This window comes from Rhinolophus sinicus, linkage group LG12, assembly GCF_036562045.2.
Source record: "Rhinolophus sinicus isolate RSC01 linkage group LG12, ASM3656204v1, whole genome shotgun sequence".
Taxonomy (NCBI): domain Eukaryota; kingdom Metazoa; phylum Chordata; class Mammalia; order Chiroptera; family Rhinolophidae; genus Rhinolophus; species Rhinolophus sinicus.
This window is the reverse complement of record NC_133761.1, coordinates 12,086,696-12,106,011: the sequence shown is the minus strand read 5'-3', so window position 1 is coordinate 12,106,011 and position 19,316 is coordinate 12,086,696.

Sequence of the window (19,316 nt, the reverse complement as noted above, 5' to 3'; positions counted from 1 at the left end):
AATTGATTTTAATATAGATTAAGGAAGGAAGGAAGTCAGCTTTTGTTCTGGTTATTCAATCGATCCTAGATAGTTAATAAATGATTCCTCTTTCCTCCTCTGTTCTAAGATGCCATCTTTATTTTATGCCAAAATTCCCATGTAACATAGTACGAAAATTCTGATAGGTTTATTAAATTCTGATTGTATGTATTTATCTTTTGTCTTTTAACCTAGATTTATGGAAAGCCATGGGTGTGCTGATTGCTAGGACTGAAATAGTGGACAAGGTGGATATGAATTTTCTCTTCCTAGAACAGACAGTCAAGTGGAGGAACCATAATTAGCAGGATGCTGTGATAGCAGCTAACGTGTGTGTGTGTGTGTGTGTGTGTGTGTGTGTGTGTGTGTGTGTATGATTTACTTTAAATAGAGGCAGTGCTCTTCAAGGAGCTAACATTTAAGCTGTTAGGATGAGAAGGAGCCCATCATTTGAAAAAGAGAAGTATTCTAGATCAAGCGCTCTTAGTTTGTACTAAGGCTCAGTAACAGGAAAGAGCTTTGCAAATGAGAAGAAATGAAAGATGGTCAAAGAGGTTGGCATCTGTGTGCCAGGCAGGATGATGGGGGCTAGAAATACGGTGGTAAACAAGACTAAACTCATCTCCAGGAATTGACAGTGGAGTGGGGAAGAAGACAAGAAGATGGAAGCTAGCACCTAATGCTTTGACCCTTAATTAGTCTTTTGTCTTTAGTGTTTAATTTGTGCTCTGTAGTTCACTGTCACCTTTTCACAGCCCTGGACTTCTCAGGGCGAAGTCCTTCCTGCCCCACCTTGGTGCTGGCTTTGGAGCCGACCTCTGCGTCATTAACCCCTCCTAGAACCCTCAATCAGTGATGTCTCCCTCCCTCCCTTCCTGTCCTACTCTAGGCTGTTGAAGCTCAAAGTTCAGGAGGAACTGAGCAATTTGATGTACTGTGTTCAATGTGGAGATAAGTCCTGTTCCAGGGTGCTGAGTTACTGAGCACAGGAACTGTGTAAAGAAGAGATATGTAGAGTTTAGGGCTCCAGGGAGGTGAAAGATACAAAGTGTAGAGGCCAAGTAAGAACCTGACACACGTTTTTATTTTTCTAGATCACCACCACTATAGCCAGCTCTTGATTATTTAAATTTGTCCATAGTCAAGTTTGGATTTGACTGAAACACAACTCTGTCTAGTGTCATCTCCTCCTTTTCTCTTTCCCCAGTTGGATGGGTATGTAGGAAGGTGGCTGGGATAATTCTAAGCAGCAGCAGGGATAGGAAGGGGAATTCCTTTTAGCCTAGGCCATTTCTGGTAGGATGTCATGGCTGGAGGCCGAGAGGGGAGAAGAAGTACTGCCTGGGAAAGAAGAGTGAGAAGCTATGATGGGGGAAGAGAAGGCTTAAGAAGAGTGATGGGAGCGGTTTAGGGTTTTGTTTTGTTTTTTTATCATTGTAAATATTTATTGATTCTAAATTACACAGGTGCTGTGTAATACCTTCCTTTACTAGACTGGGCCTATTTATTTACACCTCTTGGGTTTTGGTGGTCCTCAACGTGGGGAGGCTAGCCAAAGTTCTCCTTTCCTTCTAACCTTACGAGTCTTGATAGCAAGTCATCAAAGCAATCTTGTCAAAGAGAGTCTTTCCTTCTGTACTGCCCACCAAGGTTAAGTTTTTAACACTTCTTAAAAATGTTACATATATATCTGTTAGCGTTTAAATTATATCCACCCCCTTAAAAGACACATTGAGGTCCTAGTCCTCGATACCCATGAATGTGGAAATAGGGTCTTTACAGACCCTATTATTAAATAGGGTGGACTTGATTTGGAAATAGGGTCTTTACAGATGTAACCAAGTTAAGAGGAGGTCATTAGGATGGTCCTGAACCCATTAAAAGTGGTTTCTTTGTAAGAAGAAGAAAATGCCACATGAAGACACAGACACACAGGAGAAGGCCGTGTGATGACAAAGGCAGAGACCGGAATGATTCAGCTGCAAGTCAAGGAACGCCACCACACACCAGGAAGAGGCAAAGAAGGATCTTCCTCTACAGGTTTCAGAGGAAGAATTGTCCTGCCGACACCTTCTTCTTGGACTTCTGGCCTCCAGGAATGTGAGATGATACATTTTTGTTGTTTTCATCCGCCCGATTTGTGGCACTTTGTTATAGCAGCCCGAGGAAACAGCAAAACCAAACACACAGACAAAGAACTGAAAAACCCTCACCAGCTGGTATGATTCTCACAGCAAATACATTGTGCTGTATACCTTGTATTTAATAAAACTTCTATTTAGAAATACGTTGGGAAAGTCTCATGTTATATAAGACCACAAGTATTTCAGATTATTTTGTTGCCGTACAGTATTCAAAATAACAAAAGTGCATAGATGCTAATTTTCTAAATAGAACAGTCAAGTCAAACACATGCCTAATCTTTCTGCAAGGAGAATTGATAGTATTTTATTTATTTAGTGTAACTTAGAATCGAAAAATTATAGTTGATTTTTGGATTGATATTTTCCTCTTGTATAAACAAAAGCAAACATGTTAATATTTTGTCATGTTTATCATTTTCCCCCTCCGCATTATTCAATAAATTCCCAAGAGCAGAGACAGGTCTATTGCTTGACAAATCCCCACAATGTTTATGCAATGGCTGCTTAACAAAAGTCATTGTTTGACTAAGACAAAATGACTGAAATCTGCAGGAAATTATCTTCGCTGAAAACAACTCTATTTCTATACTCCTATACTTTCCAGTGGTAAAAAGCTTGAAAGTAACACATTTCATCTTGTTAGCCTAAAAACAAAAATCTCAATTGGTTAGAGCACGAGCTCTCAACAGCAAGGTTGCCGGTTCAATTCCCACATGGGATGGTGGACTGTGCCCCCTGCAACTAAGATTGAAAACTGCGACTGGATTTGGAGCTGACCTGCGCCCTCCACAACTGAGCCACCCGTCCTCCCCTCCGGCAGCTCAGCGACAGCTCAGTGGCAGCTTGTTGTCTTCAATCTAGTTGTGGAGGGCACAGCTCACTGGCCCATGTGGGAATAGAACCGGCAACCCTGTTGTTCAGACCTTGTGCTCTAACCAACTGAGCCATCCAGCCACTCTTAAAATGTACTTGTGGGGGATAAGATACTAAAAAGTACATTGGAAGCCAGGGTAGCACTGAGATGCTAAACGGCATTGAAGAGAAGGCATGTTTCGGAAGCTGGGAAAGAAGCAATGCTGGCATGAGGGAGGCATGAGGAAGACTGTGTGGCGATGTGAGCCTTCCTCTGGGAGTTGTGGGGTGGCAAGAATTTGAAAGGGCTGTGGGAAGGGCATCGCGTTAGAGGAGATGGCATGGGAAATGGTGAACGCCACTCAGGGGATGATCAGGAGGCAACCACGAGTGGGGTGTGTTGAGGGCTGAGGGAGAGTTGGGGAGACTTGGGAAGCTCATCTAGATGCGAATGCCTACACTTGAATGTGGTGACGGGGAAATCAACCAGGAAGCCCAGGTTTCAAACGGGAGTGACTTTAGCCATGGGGCAATCAAGACAGGAGCTGCTCTAGGAGGGGATGGTGGATGCTGAGGTGCCAGAAGGTCTGCAAAGGGAAGAGCTCAGGGGGCAGGAGGAGGAAGGGAACTGGGATTGATTGGCTGGGAAGTCAGAAGTAGAGCCAGGGAAGGGAACCATCCACACAGGGGGTGTTTGAGGCTTGAGGTGTGCAGAGTGCACAGAAGGAGAATGGAAGGCAGAGAATGGAGCTGGGAAAGCCTCTTTGGAGGGTGGTAAGAAGAAAGAGTCTGTCCAAATAGTCGTAAGGTTCATTAGAGAAAGTAATGAATCAAAAGCAAGAGAAAACCAATGAATATGTAGCATTGTGGATGCAGGCTTCCTCCCCCAGGTCAGCCCTTACCCACTGTATTCTTTTTATTGTTTCCCTGTTTACATGTTCTGACCATGGAATAGGACACCCCAGGGCAGCAAATCTCTCTCCTCTTCACCTTTCTATAGCCAGAGGCTTGTACGGCACTTGTCACAGGGAAATAAATAGTGTCACCTGACTTCAGGTATTTTTTGAGTAACTGAGAGCAATGAATTCTTCAGAAAACCCTCTGTCATTGGCCAGATTTTGTTATGATGGACACCAAGGGATATAAACATTTTTTGAGCAGGAATTTAACTCATGCATATATTCCTTAAATAAATGGGTAATTTGGCTGGAAAAAGTGTGTGTGTATGTGTGTGTACACAGGTTTTCCTCACTTTAAACAAATGCAGGTTAGGAAGACTAGAATTCTCACCTATACACCCAAGAATTAATGAGTATGTGTATGTGAGTGATCCTGTAATTCTTAAATTGTTTTCCATTAAAGGAGATTCATGAGTGCATTCTAGTCCACTGCTTACTTAATGAATTAGATGAATTAAACAGTTAATTTAGTGAGTGTCTACTGTAGGCCAGGTGCTCTGCTAGACACTGGGGATTAGCAGTGACAGGACAAAGTCGGGCCCTGGTGGAACTTACATTCTGTTGGGGGAAACATAAAGAAGCAAACAAAGACACAAAAACATAGGTACAGATTGGGATAGGTGTGAGGCCGTGATGGAAATAAACAGGGTGATATGAAGGTGAGCAATTGGGGGGCCAACCGTAAGAGGGGCAGGAAGAAGAGGCCGGTCTGAGGGGTGGGCTGGGGGCTGAGACCTGAAGCACAGACTCAGCATTGGAAGAGCTAGGTAGGGTGATTTCTGGCTGGAAAAAGGAGACCTTGAGGTCACAAGGCTTTGGTACATTTGCATAATAGAAAAGTTGTCACAGTGGCAGCCTGAGGTGGGGAGAGGGGGATGAAAGAGGAGACAAGAGGGCAGATCAGCAAGGCATTGCAGGCAACGGTGAGGAATTTGGATTTTACCTGTAGAGAATTGCGAAATCACCTAAGAATTTCAGATAAGAGAGCTGCACATTCTGATTTAGTTTTTAGGAGATTGCCCTAGGTGTGTGTGTACGTGATGGGTCAGACGGTGTCAGGGCAGGAGAAAAGAGGCTTCTGCATTGGAGCAGGTGAGAGATACAGGTGACCTGGATGCAGAGGTGGGGTTTAGTGATACACATAGATTTGGAAGTGGAGCCAAGAGGACTTTCAGTTGGGACCGGATGTGGGGACAGAGGACAGAGGAAAATTAAGGGTCTCTCTCCCAGATGTGAGGCTCAAGACTCCTGGTCAGAAGGTCGTACCACTAATGAGGTGAGGAAGACGGGGGTGTAGGGAAGAAGTCTCGGAGCCGAGGGATCAAGATTTTTGGCTTTGAGCATACTACCTGTGAGATATTTATTAGACATCTAAGTGGTGATATCACAGCGGCAGTTGGTTTTGAAAGAGGCCTGGGTTGTGGATACCTTTGGGAGTCATCGGCGTATATGTAAGTCGTAAACTGGGTGGAGATCACCGATGGAGAGAGTTAGGATAGAGAAGAGCAGAGAAGAGAAGAGGGCCCAGGACTGAGGCTTAGGTGTGCCAACGCTTACCTGCTGGACCCAGGAAGAGGAGGAGCAGCGAATAACAGCAGAGGCAGATTGGAAGCATGCGGTGTCTAGAAAGGCAAGAGAGTATTTCAAGATGGAAGATAGTTAAGTATTATATGCTGCATGTACTATATAAAGCAAGTCTGAAATATATTTTATTTTTAAAAATTAAGCTTACAGGTGTTTAGGAATATACGTATCCCACGGATGAAGCAATTGTTTCTCAAAGAGCTTTAATTTTTAATTACTAATTAGTAACAAATGTTTACTTAATGAAGTTTTTTAAAAATTAGAAAATTTCATTGAATTTGTGTGAAGAGATTTGATGACAGTCAGAATCCGCCTGCTTGGGATGAGGTAGAACAGGTGGCTGCTCACAAAGTTACTCCAAGGCCAGGTCTCCCTGGCACCTCACTCACGAGCAGTCTGCACCTTCCTGCTGCTCTGTAATTAGCTGAGGACCATGAGCAGGTTCTGTTCTCTCTGTGGGCTTCCATTTTTATGACTCTAAACCGAGGGGGGTCTGACCAGCGCCCAGTAAAGTGTCTCCCATCTTAACACTTCTTAAGATTCCAACTAGCACCATTTTGTCCAGCCCTTTCTCATTAAAATGTATTCACACCAATTAAACAAACAAACAAACATTTCTTTGTTGTCGGTCCAACAATTTGCCTAAGGTTAACATTGCCTGTGCTAATTGTGCAAAAGAGTATGTTTATTTCTGACTTTTCATTTCATGATTCTGGGCTAAGCGGTAGCAAAATGCAAGAGGCCATTTTCAGACTCCTATTACTTTTACGGGATCTGAAAGCCTGTTTGTGTTACAAATAATTCAATTTTACTTTGCAAGGGTACACGATGACTAAGATAAGAGTTGCTTGTCTTTTGATCTTCTCCATATTTTGGCTCTGTATTCCTGGCTGACTGCAAGACCTGAACTTTCTATAAAGAAGATCCATGTTGAAAGTGATTTGTTCTGAGGTCCTTGGCTCTTCCAAGGACCACAGCATGTGTGGGCTCCACTGAGGAGGCTGATAAGTTTTATTTGATGATCTACACATGGCAAGAGGTAGACTAAGGCATGCCGTTCCATGAAAACCTTTTTTCAGCCTGCATTTCAGATGTCACGACTATTCCCGAGCTACCTTTAAATAAAAGCTGTGGAAAATTGTAATATAACTCATGCATAGTGATAACAGATAAACCATTAATAGAACAACAAGCTAATAAACCACCTGCTGACGAATACGCCATAGAAAATGCCAAAAGGTAAAGTGATGAAGGTTACACATCACTTTTTCAGAAATAACTAAGGCTTTCTAACCTTTCCTGATAGTCAAGACTTCTTTCAGAGATAGAATTCTTAAAGTAACAAATGGAATTAAGCGTTACTAGGAATTTAATTAGTAGTTGAGATCCACTTTTATGTTCCAAAATTTATTTTTTTAAATACTCACTTTTAATTCCACTCTTATATTTATCAGCCCCCTGAGAAGAACAAGTTGAAAGTTTTGGGGTACATGTTAAGTGGCTAGAACAGCCTGAAGCCTCTTTTCTTATCTGGGTGTGAAGCTATCTAGCTGGGTGCTTTGTACCTGGAAGATGTTTAGTAGATGGCTGAGAAAACAAACAAACACAAAGACAAAAAGTAATTATTGCCAAGTGGATGCATAAAATGCACAGCAATAAGAATTACAAAAGCCACGTTTTTCCCTGTAGCAAATATAAAAATCCCATAGGGATGGGGAACTCCTTTTCTATATAAAAATATTCGTTTGTTGTTGATTCAGTGTCATCAGAGGAATTCTGGGGGTGAGGGGGTCCCTATGGGGGCAAGTGTTTAAAATTAATTAGTATACTAAAAGACCATTAAAAGGAACATGTTTGTTTGGTTGGAAGATACACAAAAACTTTTTTGTAGAAAAATCAATTGCATTACCTAAGGCATGTGAACATCACTGAACAATAATAGTAAAATTCAAGATATTATAGACACTGCAGGATTTTTAATTTGGTAGAATTTTCTCTGAAGCAATCACTCAAAGGAGGATTGTCCTGTGGTCCCTGAAGAGAATCCAAGTGCCCGAGAGGCCAGAGGCGGGGTTGGAATGAAGAGGAAGGCCAGAAGTCAGTGTACCTCGAGTTGGTAAGTGTGCTAGTTAATTTTATGTGCCAGCGTCACTGGTCTTAGGGATGCCCAGAAGCTGGTAAAACATCATTTCTGGGTGTGTCTGTGAGGGTGTTTCCAGAAGAGATTGGCATCTGATTCAAGTAGACTTGAGTAAAGAAGGTTCACTCTCATTGATGTGGGCGGGCATCATTCAAACTGTTGAACCAGAAAGAAGGAAGGGCTAATTCCTGTTCTGCTTTCCTGAGTCAGGACATCCATCTTCTCTTGCCCTTGGGCATTGGAGTTCCTGGTTCTCAGGCCTTCAGACTCAGACTGAATTATAACCACCATCTTTCCTGGTTCTCCAGCTTGCAGCGGCACCCTGTAGGACATCTGGGCCTCCATAACTGTGTGACCAAATTCATATAGTATGTATGTATTCGTCATATATGTATCTGTGTGTGTGTGTGTGTGTGTGTGTGTGTGTGTGTGTGTGTGTGTAAAAATATATCCTATTGGTTTTTTCTTTGGAGAACCCAGACTGTACAGAAAGGGTTGTTAAACCTGTGGTATTAAGTTGAAAGATGGTTTGGTATTTCAAGGTTATTATCACCCACCCCTGTGTTTCATTCCACTTGACAACAGCAGATGTTTCACAAATGTATGCTGAGCTAAACCAAACTCACCTATCTCACTACTAGGTGCTGAGAACTCTGTAAATGCTAAAGAGATCAGTGATAAAGATGTTATTAGTGCCATTGATTGCAGACGTGTTGAAAAGACATGTGCACCTCATTGCATACAATGTGGAAGGTTCTGTGATGGAGGCAGGCCTGCTGTTAGACCCGTGTGCATCAGGACACTCATTCCGGTATGGGGGCGTCATTACCCCGTTGCTCAGATATAGACCAATAGCAGGCTGGTCAAACACAGAAAAGAGCCAGCAAATTCCTCACTCCTCTTCCCCTAAATAATTGTTTTGAGGTGTAGTGGTTTCCTACTGTCTCTGGAGAGGTGTCACACAGGACCAACTGCGTTTTCTTGAGAAGCTGTGGCCTGCTCGGGAACAGAATATCCTTTATTTGCTTTCTGTTCTTTCTTGATTCATATTGTTTCCCCTTCACTTTTGCTGCCCTGGGATTATACCCCCTGGTAAGAATTGTTAGCATGTACGCTTTATCCATCTGCTTTCTAGAGAATTGGAGTTAAAACATTGTTTTTTAAAATGTTTGGAATATAATTCCTGGGTACTACGGAGTACTTAACCTAAGGTGGATGAGTAGGGAAGGACGGAGAGGAAATCATGGAAGTCTTTCAGAAGCAGGTGACCTTTGAATAGGGCTTAGAAGGAAAAGTAATTGGGCAAAGTGGGGTTGACAAAGATGAAACAACATGAGCATACATACAAAGACATGGAACAACTATGTTATATTCAGGGACTAACACTAGCCTTCTACTTGGAAGCCTAGTAGAAAATGTGGAAGTCTTGAAATCTTGCTAAGATTTCAGTTACTTATTATTTTACTACTTAAGAATATTAAGTAATGTTGTTGCTGAATAATATTAATATTATTACTAATGATATGAGTTACATGAAGACTTGTGAATACTACAAGGGTAGAGAGAGGCTACTTTAATTTTTCTCTCAACTAAACCTTCCACCGAGGAGCAGGTAAGAGGTGCGAGGACTGACGATACCCTAACAATACCTTGCACGTAGGTGGCCTGAGGACTGAAGGCCTGTGTCCCTCAATATTGCCCCTCACAATAGGTTTTTGTTTGTTTGGTTGATTTGGTGGCTCATCAGTTTCACATAAAACTGAGAATTCCTGTTTCTCTTGAAAAATCAGACCTGGTAGTTCAGGGCTTATGGCCCCACATGAAGACAGAAGATATGAATTGAGCAGTAGATGCCCACTTTAGATGACGTGCGACTGTTCACACTGCCCGAGGCCCCACTATCCCCTCAGCTGGATCATGTTACTCATTTACATAACTTGCCTAGTCCCTCTAGCATTTGAGTTTGCAGTTCTGGAAAGTCCCTCAATATTGGGTGATCTTGGACCAGTGAGAAAATCTCTGCCAGCTCAACTTTTCAAGGGAGAGTACCTTGTTGAGATTGATACGATTGACGCAGCACCTGATTTGACTCAGGCACAAACATCACTGATTGGTGAAGCTGAGGTTACATGTTCGTGCCTTAGCTGCAATGGCAGCTGGGAAAACGAATATTTGGCATCTATAGTTTCTTTGACGGGAGATGGACTCTGCCTCCAGCAGGATTAATACATTCTTTAGATGTTGAGCAGCTAAATGAATGATGAAAGTCCACCACAAAGGGGTTGGCTATCTAATTGTGGCATGTCTACCAATGGGGCACATGAGATGGTTTTATGTGGGACACACAGAAATTTTACTTTGATAGCATTGCATTATTTTGTGTGTATTAGGAAAATACAAACAAGATACCAAATCTGTGAAGGACGCAAGTTTATAAAGAGTGTGAAGTGTGACAATTCAAAGAAAAATCTTGAGTAAATAGTAATTTAGATGATACTTAGAAACAAAATTATTCAAATAACTGAACTTTTAGAAATTGGTCTAGATAAATGAAATCTTTAAATTTCTCTTTGTGCCCAGTAATAATAATAATAATAATAATAATACCAAGGTTGACATTTATTTAGTGCTATGGCCCAGACAGACCCTATTCCAAGGACTTTGCATTTGTTTGTTTGCTTCAACATCACATCAACTTTATGAAATGGTCACTGTTATTTTCCCAATTGTACAGATGGGGAACCTAAGATACAAAGTGGTTCAGAAACCAGAAGTCCCTCAGGAAATAGTCAAATGAGGATTGCATTCAGGCCACTACTCTCTTACCGGACAACTGCGTAATTAGGGTGGATGTGGAATCTTGGACAAGATTGTACCTAAAATCTTCAGAACTGATTTGGGACTTGGAGTCAGAAATTTGGAGGTGAATGCATGCTTTTAGCATACTTTGTCATGCCACTTGGTTTGTAGTCTACAGGAGAGTTCTCAACCTCAGCACTACGGATATGTTGGGCCAGATAATTCTTTGTGTATGTGGTGGGGGTGGGGGGCTGTCCTATGCGTTTTAGGAGAGCTTTCCTGGCCTCTACCTACTAGATGCTGGTTATACCTTCTCCAGTTGTGATAATCAAAGCTGTCCCCACACATTGCCAAATGTCCCCTGGGGACAAAATTGCTCCCTGTTGAGAACTCCTGATCTAGAGAATTTTGAATTATCTCAGTGAGGAGCCCAGAAATAATTACCAGCGTGATGAAATGATATGACTAGGCATTTCTGGTATGTTTTCCCGGGTGGTATGACTAAGCATCTTGGGTATGTTTTCCAGGGTGTTCTTTCACAGTATCATGTCATTATTTGCTAATAGCAGGTGTGTCTAGTTTCTCATATCAGAAATAAATACACGGTACTGGCTTGTACCAGCTATTGGTTTTTAATGCAATATGTGGTGAATGTTTAACTTTGTGGTTTACTTATAAAATGAGCAACCAGCTTCTCATTTTTCTAGACTCCAGTGGCCGTACACTTGGCAAGAGACTACAAATTACCTCAATCTCTTTGAATATTTAAGCCAGTCCACATGTTTTTCCTTGACTTGGTGTTTGGTCATATCCGGAATTTTTTTGAGGGGGGGAAAGGGTCTGTGTAAAATAAACTCGGTCCATTCTCTCTATTCAAATATGTTTGTTAGGATTTTAATAACAAAGATAAATATTACGATCATGATATATTAATGTATCACAGAACATTGAAGAGCTGCAAAAGGACAAGTCATCTCTCAGGTGGGGCTTTGTGGTCATGAAATTGCTGACATCTGACTCTAGCAAGAGGGTTAGCAAACACTTTTTATTTTAGTATGCCCTGGCCTCCGTGGGCACCCATACACCATTCTCTGCTCGTCAAAACACCTTCCCCTCCAATCCCTTTGGATATATCCAATGTTAAAGCCCCGCAAAAAACCACCTCCTCCATGATTGCTTCCAGAATCCTTAATCAGAAGAGCCACTTCCTTCCACTGGACCCATGTGTCATCTTGTATCTATCATTGTATTCTACTTTATGCTCCATTGAATTTAGTACCTCAACCCTACTAGACTGTAAATTAGTTAAGGGTAAGGATCATGCTTTCTTCGACTCTGTATCCCCAAATTCTTAGTATCTTGCACTTAGAAATCACTTAGCACATTCTTGTTGAAAGGATGTATCCCTTTGTTAAATTAATCCTTCTCTAGAATCAGAAATCAATATTTGTCAGCAAGACAAAATCAGTTGCTATCTCTGTTTTTGTTGTTGGACTGCAAGATTCACTGTCCTGACAGTGGATCGAGGTATTGGGTCTTTCCATCCTCTTCCCCTATTTACAGAGAGATTTTCCTCTGGGACTGTCCTTAATCCCAAATGTTACCTGCTTTGTGTTTCTTACAGTTTTGGGAGTTAATTGCAATCTTTTGTGTGAATTCCATTGATGGCGTCCATGAACCAATCTTGCCCACTATACTCTTTGTAGCCCAGGTCAGGGTTATTGGACTAAAAGAATCCCACAGGAATGTTAGTCCTTTGAAGGACTCAGTTTCCTTTCCACACAGGCCCTTGGTAAATCGCAGTTTGGGTCCTCTTAGTTATTCCTCTTTCTCAGTGGCCCATGGAACCTGCTTTGCTTCCCCTCTTAATAGGCCCTGTTATCGTTTGCTACGCAAGGATCCTACCGTGTGCGTACTAATGCTGTCTTAGAAGGCACCACCCTCCATGTCATTCTTGCTCCTGAGCTCCTATGTGCAGAATATGTCTTAGCTCAGATTAAAGCTGGCTGTTGTTTGGGGGTTGAAGATGTTCACACATGACTATTCACATAGACAAAGAAACTTGCAGCTGCTTTATATTTAAAGGTGGACCTTTTTTCTTTTTTTTTTTTTAAAAAGGTGGACCAATTATTTTGAAGGTGGACACTCTTCCCCCTGCTGGGTAGTCTGTGTGTGTGTGGGGGGGGGCAGTGGGGCCTTAAATCTAACAATTAAGATACTCTTAATTTAGTCCCTTCTTATTTAAATACAGTCATCTCATCAGGTCAATGGTTTCTATTTAGCAAATGCTCCACCTTGAAGACTTTCTTCTTCTTCCCCCTTTTCATCCCAAGATATGCCAATGGAGCTAAAATAACTCAGAAAACCCTTTGTCAATAAAGCCTGGCTTTCAAGACTACTGTTTTGCTCAGATAGACTATGAAAATCTTACTTTTTATTCCAAAAGATAAACCTTGACTTTCTCTTTGCCTTTCTTTTTAATGATTGTTATCTTCTCAAAGGCATAAAGGATGATGGTGGCTTTTAATTAATTTTTTTCATGACTTTGGCTTTTCTGGGCCTACCTTTTACCAGATACACAGTTCAGTTGGCTACACAATTCAGTTGCCTTTCTATATTCTTTAAAAAAGAAAAAAGAAAGAAAGAAAAAAATTACTATGCATTAAGGCTATACAAATTCTAAAAAGATATGGTTACTAATGACATTTAACTAAATCTTCACAAATTCTAAAAGAAAGAGGATTTCACATTTCTATAAAGCAAGGGAATAAATGCTTATACAGACTTGAGCAAAGAAATAGCTGAATTACACTTTCCTGGGATCAGTGGTAGTTAAAGCCAAGAAAGTATCCACTCTCTTACTTATCTCATTTATAGAGGTCATGAAACAGTCCTACTATACATGACTTTAATCTTGGATCACATTTACACTAGTAGACAAACTCGTATTTCTTGTTAGACACTTAAGAGATTACGTGTTGTGAAAGGTATAAAGTTTGAATGACGTGATGTAGAAAGAAACAAAAATATTTCCTTTCAGCCAAGTTCTAAGCCTATGATAATGCACCCAAATAAGTAAAAAAGATCTGCGACGGAGCAATGCCATATTTGTAACACAAACTCAGATAATTTCCATATTAGTCCAATAATGTGTAATTATTTATCTCATGGATCTCCCAATGGTTATCAAGTGGTAGAAAAATTATTTCCGTGGTCTACAGGAATGTTGAACAGATGCCTGCTTTATTCTCGAATGGAAAAGCCTAGAGTGGGGGAATTATTTTGCATATGCAAAAAAGTGTTACAATAGGTCATGGAATTACTGAGTTGTGGAGTTAGGATGGACATTAGAAATCATCTTTGTTCAATCTCCTCATTTTACAAATTCATTTCAACAAATGCGTACTGAGTACCTCAGGCCCAAAGACGCCTGAATAAGTGGTGGTCAACCAGTTGGTGTACGTTGAATGACCTAGGAATATTTTAAAAATAGGCCTCTCTGGGTCCCAACTGAAGAATTCTGTCTGATATAATTGCTCTGGTGTGAAGCCTGGACACTGGTAGTTTAAAACACTTCTCAGGTGGTTCTCATGCTCCAAGGACTACCCTCTCCCTCAATTTTTTTTAAAAAAACACTGGCCTGACAAATTTTTATTCTGTATCTGTCCTCTCATTAAATTAACTAGTTTGATGAAACAATGGGGGGGGGGGAATTTAGAGGAACCCTCCAGATGTCTCCTCCCTTCTATAGTCTTTCCTTTTTCCTCTTTATTTTTCCAGCTAGTCCAACCTCTTTTTAAAAATAGAATTGAATATCTACTGTGGAATTCACAAACCCCACTCAAATATAATTGTGTTCCTCCTCATGGATACTGTTAAAATATTTTCAATTAAGTGGAAATCATGCTTTGTAGCTGGCTGACTTCCCTTACCTGCCTGGGCTACCAAGGGGCACAAAACTTCAGGCTCAATGGTGACTCTGAGGTTATACAAGCTTCAGCTGGACACACTGCCCACCAGCCCTGAATGCATCAATATCCAAGGAAGAATCAACAATTTTGGGGGCTGTCAGATACTGGAAACAAATTAGAGAAAGAATTTCAAAGACTTCAAGGCCTGAGAGAATGGTTTGGATAAAAGTCCAAATAGTCAGAAATGAGGAAACAGAGAGCTTGCGAGTTTTAGGTATAGAAATGTTGAGTGAGATCAACCCCTAGTGGGCATGTGAACTATTACAGTTGTTCAGCATTTGTGTGGGGGTGACGTAGCTTGATATTGGAGAAGCTCATTTCCACATCGGGCCACAAATGTTCTCTACACACTGACTTCAAACGGCGGAAATATAACATGCTCCATGTTGTACATAAATATACAATATTAGTATTTCCCAGGCTCTATGGCAGAGGATCTCTCTGCCTCTCTCTGAAACAGAATTGGAACTCTTCGGTTGTTTTCCATCCTTTGCAGAAGACAATCCTAGAAACTCCATTATGTAGGAAAAAAACGGTCCCACGTGATCTGGCCCCTTCTCATGTCTCCATCCTCACCTCCTGATCCTTTAGAGTTGCATTCACCCTGTCAGGATGAGAAGTTTTCCAGGTAGAAAAGGAGGAGAAAGCATTCCAGAGAGGGGTATTCTACATGCAAAGACCTGAAGGGATTACACAGTGTGGCATATTTAGGGAATTGCCAATGGCATAGTATTTCAGGCAGAGACAAGGATACAGAAACATTTCTTTTCTTCCAAATAAACGAAGTGTGAGAGGGATGGTTTTCACAACCAACATCCTCTGTGACAGAGGCAGTGGAGGTAGTGGAGAAAGTGGCCCGTGAGAGAGCGTATGTTCTGTCTGAGCCAGGCAGCCTGTCCTCAGCTTCCCTGACTGGCGTGGGGAAGGGGGTTTAATGCTATGGGATTGTCCACATTTTCAAGAGAATCCTCAAATCTGGATTTTTATGAGAATTTTGCTCCCTGCGACATCTATTCATTCATTTATTATTTATCAAGTGCCAACGATGTGTTGTTCTAGGCCTGAGGACACAGCAGAGGACAAAACAGACAAAAGCCCTTACTTCTGGGGCACTTCCAGTCTAATGGGAGAGATGAATAATTTTTAAAACTATGTTAAATATATTAGATGGCAATAAATGCTCTGGAGAAAAATAATCCAGGGGAGGCAGCTGAGGAGGACCGGAGATGTGTTACAATTTTGAATAAGGTGGTCAGAGAAGACTTTAACTGAGGAGGTGACATTTGAGAGCTCAGGTGTCACATAACTAGTTAACTCCTTCAAGACGTTCAGTGATATTTATTGAGTACTTATGGGCGAGGCGTGATTCTATACGCTGGAGTTAGACTGATGAACAAGATTCTTGCTGAGAAGATAGACAATGAACTAAATAGGATAACGTCAGACCGTGATTTCTTGCAACCCAAGAAATAAACCAAGGTAATGTGTTAGAGAGAGGAAGGGGAGAAGTGGCTAGGTTGGACAAAGCAGTTGGAGAACGCCACTCTAAGTGCAAGTGGGTAGAATGAAGGAAGCCTGCTATGGAAAGTTCTGAGGAAAAGCATACATGTAAGGCCAAGGGAACAGCAAGGGCCAAAGCCATTATGTGGGGACAAGCTAGACCGTGGTGTCAAGCATCACGGGTTGATGAATTGCCGTTATGGAGCAGACCAAAGAAATACGACAGGGAAACCCATGGCCAAGGTCAGGCCCAAGCAGTATTGCGAAATAGAAAATGTTTCCAATGGCTCTGTCCCCTTTCTTTTATCTACACACATTTTCCTCCTCTATAGGTACTTTTATAGTGTCATTTAATCCCTGTGCTCTTCCTCTTTCAAACTTGTCCTCAGAAAAGGATGTCATAGTTCATGTATACTTAAAAAAGAAAAGAAAAGAAAAATGAGGCTAAAAAACTCTTATTCCTCCTAAGGGTATTTACATTTAAATTACAATGATTTAATTATGAAATTTAATGCATCAGCTGTTTGGATTTTGGAGTACTGTTGGGGGAGCATATTATTTTCCTGCGGCTGCTGTAACAAATGACTGTAAATTTAGTGGTTTAAAACAATGCAGACTTATTATCTTAGAGTTCTGGAGATCACAAGTCCAAAATGAGTTGGCAGGGCTGTGATCCTTTTGGAGGCTCTGGGGAAGAATCTGTTTCCTTCTCCAGTTCCGAGAAGCTGCCCACATTCCTTGCCCTGTGGTCCTAAGTCACTGTGACCTCTGCTTCATTGTCATATCTCTCTCTGGCTCTCACTCTCCTGCCTCCCTTTTATGAAGAGCCTGTGATTATATCAAGCCCACTTGGATAATCCAGGATAATCTCCCCATCTCAAGATCCTTAAATTAATCACATCTGCAAAGTCTCCTTTTCCATGTGAGGTACCATATTCTCAGGTTCCAGGAATTGAAACATGGACATCTTTGGGGCCATTATTATATACCACACATAGAATAATATTCTGGAGTCTGAAATTAGATCACCAGACACCGCCTTACTTTCATGTTGTTTCTGCTCATTATTTTTGTTGGAATTTCAGGAATGAAATAGTTCTGTAGTGCTTCTGAAGGGCAGCTTGCCCAAGCCAACTGGGTAATTTTCCTTAGTCTGAGTTGGTAAAGCCAGGTAAGATTGAATCTCATTGCACTTGTATTTTTGAACACATTGTTTACCCACAAGGATAATTTGGATGGCAGCTTCTGAGACGCGGATTCTAACACTGCAGTTTCTGACCTCTCTGGAATTTGAAAAGCAAAGGTCTACTGAAGCAGCAATAGCAGGGGTCTGAGTCAAGGACCTAAAAAGATGGAATTATCGTTTACCAAAAAGGTGCGATGATGTAATGAGTGCTATATGTAGAGCCCAGTGAGCAGTTGTTCCTGGTGTTTGAGGGGGCAGTCCTGTTCCTGAACTGCCCACTGGAGGAAGACTTTGAGCCCTGTGGGTTAACCTATGGTCTCTGAACTACTTTGTTTCCAGTCTGTCAAAGACTGGCGGTCATCTTGGGGGAAATGAGGCATATCTGCACTTGAATTAGCACCTATATTTCATAAGCCAAACTCTGTCACCAGTTTCTACTCTGAAGGGCTTGTCATTTGGATTCTTCCCATACATAGCTTTGACACATTACCATTTCCTCCCTTAAACTTCTGCCTTTCTCAGCTACCTACTGAATTAGAATCTTTTCTTTTCATGGTCAAATTTTCAAAGATCTGTGTCTTATTGATTCAGTGGGTGTCCATCTCCACCATCCCATCTACTTTCGTAGTTTTTGATGTGTCCACACTATATCCAATATTTTTTGATAAACAAAAAAGATGAATTCAGCAGGTGTTCGCCCGTTTAACTTATAATTAGCTAAAATAATTGTTTACAGGGATTTAAAAATGATGTTGAATTTAATTTTCATTGTTACATTGCATTACATCAGAGTTAGACTTTGGAAGAATGTGAGTTCTTCTACTCTCAGAAATATTAAAAATTATTTTTGAGGGAGATTTATGTTGTTGACTTTAAGTGAACATGATCTGAATTGGAAGAGGAGACAGAACAACAGTTCAGTGAGTGAGAGTCTGAATCGAGGAATTGAAAAGATGCCTCTGGCATAAGAGCTTTGGGCTTCAGTCTGGCTCTGTCACTACCACCTGTGTGAATTTGTGAGCTAGTCAGGCAGCCCTGCCAAGTCTGTTTCCTCTATTAAATTGGGATAGTCATAGTCTTTCATAAGGTTGTGAGGAATAAGAACCTATTGCAAGTGAAGGGCTTACTATATAGTGGGCAGGTAATCAATATTTGTTGAATAAATGTCTCATGGTCAGAGTTCTGTTAAATTTAGTTATGATGACGAAGATCTGTAAACACAGGATCCAAAGCACTTAATTATGGGCTCTTACAGTTGGATAACCTGAGATTAATACATCTATGCTAGGGCAATGTGGACTGCATTTATTTCAATTCATCAGACATAGTGGGGTTCCTGCTATGCCTAGACCGCCAGTTGCTAAGGTGTGGTCTGGGCGCTTATAAACATTTCTACATATATTAAGGTGTCAGTGTATAAAAACCAGTGTTTAAAACTGAGAAGTAGTTGCAAAAATACTGAACTTGTCTCTGGCTGCTGCCAGTAACAATGGTCATGGATTTGCTAGTAAGCCAGTGTAACAAATTCTGGAAGGAATTGTTTCCAAAGATCCTCTCACTAGAACTGAAATTAAGGTAGGCTGATTTCTGCCTCTGAAAAGTGACTCTGGAGGCATTTGTATGGCGCAGAGGAAAACAGTAACCAGAAGTTGCATGCAAGGGTCTTTCTGTCTCCTGGATTCCCTTTGGGTCTCCCCCCACTTGTCAGCACCAGCTATTTAAAATTTCAGCTCCCTGAATCTCTGCATTTTAAGAATTTGGACCTTCCAAGGAGAGCCCAAGGTTTCTTTTCCACAAGATGCAGCAACTACCTACAAGGGATGAAGGAACACCACTCCCTCGGCTTCTCGCTCAATTGAGAAAGCTCTGACTTAGAAACTCTTTCATGATCCTGGACCCCATCCACCTGGCCCGGGTTCAGGGTTGGCCATGGAGAGATCCCAGGGGACTCACTGCTCTTGAACTATTAAGCCAGCTATGGGCTCCTTCTCAAGTCGTTCTTTCTCACACAACTGACCCTAGAGCCTGTCATCGCCTGCTCTTGGGACCACCTGGGTTCACATTTTGGGGAAAGTGGATCATCCAACAATGGCCATGCAGACCCAAGCTCCTATCTTAATTCATCCAGAGACTGACAGCGGGAGGCGAGGAGAGTGGGGG